The 2,166-nt window shown below is 31.6% G+C and overlaps 1 long non-coding RNA gene across 1 annotated transcript; it reads left to right on the forward strand.

The window, feature by feature from the left end:
* On the forward strand, positions 1–1,492 carry LOC122302809. Its single transcript, XR_006240524.1, has 3 exons — positions 1–31; positions 426–461; positions 1,319–1,492. It is a non-coding gene; the product is annotated as an uncharacterized LOC122302809 (long non-coding RNA).
* The last annotated feature ends 674 nt before the right edge of the window (positions 1,493–2,166 follow it).

Consider the following 2,166-nt stretch of genomic DNA (forward strand, 5'->3'; position numbering starts at 1 on the left):
TTGACCTCTTGAAAGAATCTAAGAGCTTAAGGTAAATTGTTTAAGATGATTTTATGTGATTTTCGAAGCTAACTAAATTGTTTAGTTTATGTTTTGGTGTTATATTTTGTATATCTACATATATGTTCTGTTTTAAGGGATTAATTATATATATAGGGCTGTTTTGATGTTTTGTTTTGTATATATATATAATTATGCTCTGTTTTAAGTGATTAAATGCATATATGAAGCTATTTTGATGTTATGTTAACTAAATTAATTATCTTCTATTGTTACTCTTGTAAGGATTTGTCGAGATGGTAGTTATTTGAAGTAACATTAAGGGTAAAAAACGACGTTAGATTTATAATATTTTAGCCATCGTTAAAAAGGGGATCTAAAGGATGTTGGATGAGTTTTAACACACTTGTTATTTATTGGATTAGGATTTTCTGAAGTTAAAGGAATTTCAGCGGATCGAGGTAAGTAGCTATGACCATGCGCCCATGCCAAGTTCTCTTGTGGAAGAATATATCTCTATCTCTTTCCAAATGTTCTTCTAATTAAAGAATAAATGAGTTTATATTATGTACAAGCCTTTCTTGGTAGCCCCTGTTAAGTATCCTATCGATTATAATTGATAGTATGTGTATATGGTAATGCATGCATGTAGATCCTAAGTCATGAAATTTTTTTTATACATGCTTCTTGAAATAACTAAGATTTTATTTTTATGTAAGCATGACATAAAATGTTATTTTCCAAAATAAAAGCATATTCATCGGACTAAGGAAGATATGGAAAATGTTGATTTCAAAGAAAGAAAATGAATGAATTAATGTATGAAAGTATGTAATGGCCACATGAAAGGAAATGATATCAAAGAAATGGGCAGATTGCAATGCCGGGTAAGTAGTACTGGTAGTGCACCCAGTGCTGCTCCCTGACAGAAAGGGGTTCCTAACCTGTGGCCACGGGTGGAATCCAGGTCCAACAGGACCGCTAACCCCAACACACGGGGCGTAATAGTGTGTTGGCCACAAGAAAGTGAAAGATTAAATGAAGTGTATGCATGAAGATATGATATATAAGTATGTATGAAAATAAGAAATAAAGATTTTTGCATGAAAGTATGAAGTAAGTATATGCATGATAGTAAGAAGTAAGTATATGTATGATGTTATAAAGAAAGTATATGCATGGAAGTATTGTCAGAATTAGTATTGGTTTATGGATGCATGTTTTCAAAAGAAAGTACTATATGCTTTTTAAGTTAACAGCATGGTGTACTACTTACTGAGTATTAGACTCACTTTGTGTTTATGTTTTAAACGTCCAGGTACAGACGAATCTACTGAGGAGCTGAGTATTACTGAGGAGGGAGAGGCCGATGTTTAGTAGTCCCTGGGTAGTTTGGTTTCTTCTATGATGATATATGTTTCTTATGTTTCAATAATGGAAACCCTCCTGCTTTAAGTTAGTTTTCTTTTGTAATGACTAAAGGGACTGAGTCCCTTTTTGTTTAAAGTAGTTATCTTAAATAAATGGATGACGGACTCTGAGAGTCCTTTGTAAAGGAATGTAAAGGTATGTCTATTAGATGTTTATTTCAGTTAGAAATTAGAATTTATGCGTGATGCGTTCGAATCGTCACGCATTATCTTTAAAAAAAAATAATAAATAATAATAATAATAATAACAATATGGGCATTCATTTAGAACTAAATTTACTGTTATAATAGGAAAAAAAAAGAACAAGTATGGGATCACGGTCTCGCTCTTGTTAGGGTGGGGTTGTGACAAACAGCCCGCTAGAAATTTAATGGTAGAATTTCTATAGACTTTAGGAACCTCATGAAAACTCCGTAAGTTTTCACAAACTGGCTAATCGTAAGGGTTTTAGTCTGTCAACATAATCAGTGTTATCACTCATTATGTTGTCAGAAATGTGATTTTAATTGTTTGAGATAGTTAGAAGTGTATGAATACATTATAATCTACACCATTAGACTCAGTTGAATATTTAAAATTTTATAGTGTAATAACTCATTTTCATAATTTCAGATGAAATGGCTATTCGAAACTGTGAATTTATTTATAGGGGCACTTCGGGGTTGAGTTTTGGTAAATGGTTTTTACTGTAGGTTAATATAAATATTTAGGATTTTTCAATACTAAGTTTATTAA

The sequence above is a fragment of the Carya illinoinensis genome, chromosome 3 (assembly GCF_018687715.1).
Source record: "Carya illinoinensis cultivar Pawnee chromosome 3, C.illinoinensisPawnee_v1, whole genome shotgun sequence".
NCBI lineage: Eukaryota > Viridiplantae > Streptophyta > Magnoliopsida > Fagales > Juglandaceae > Carya > Carya illinoinensis.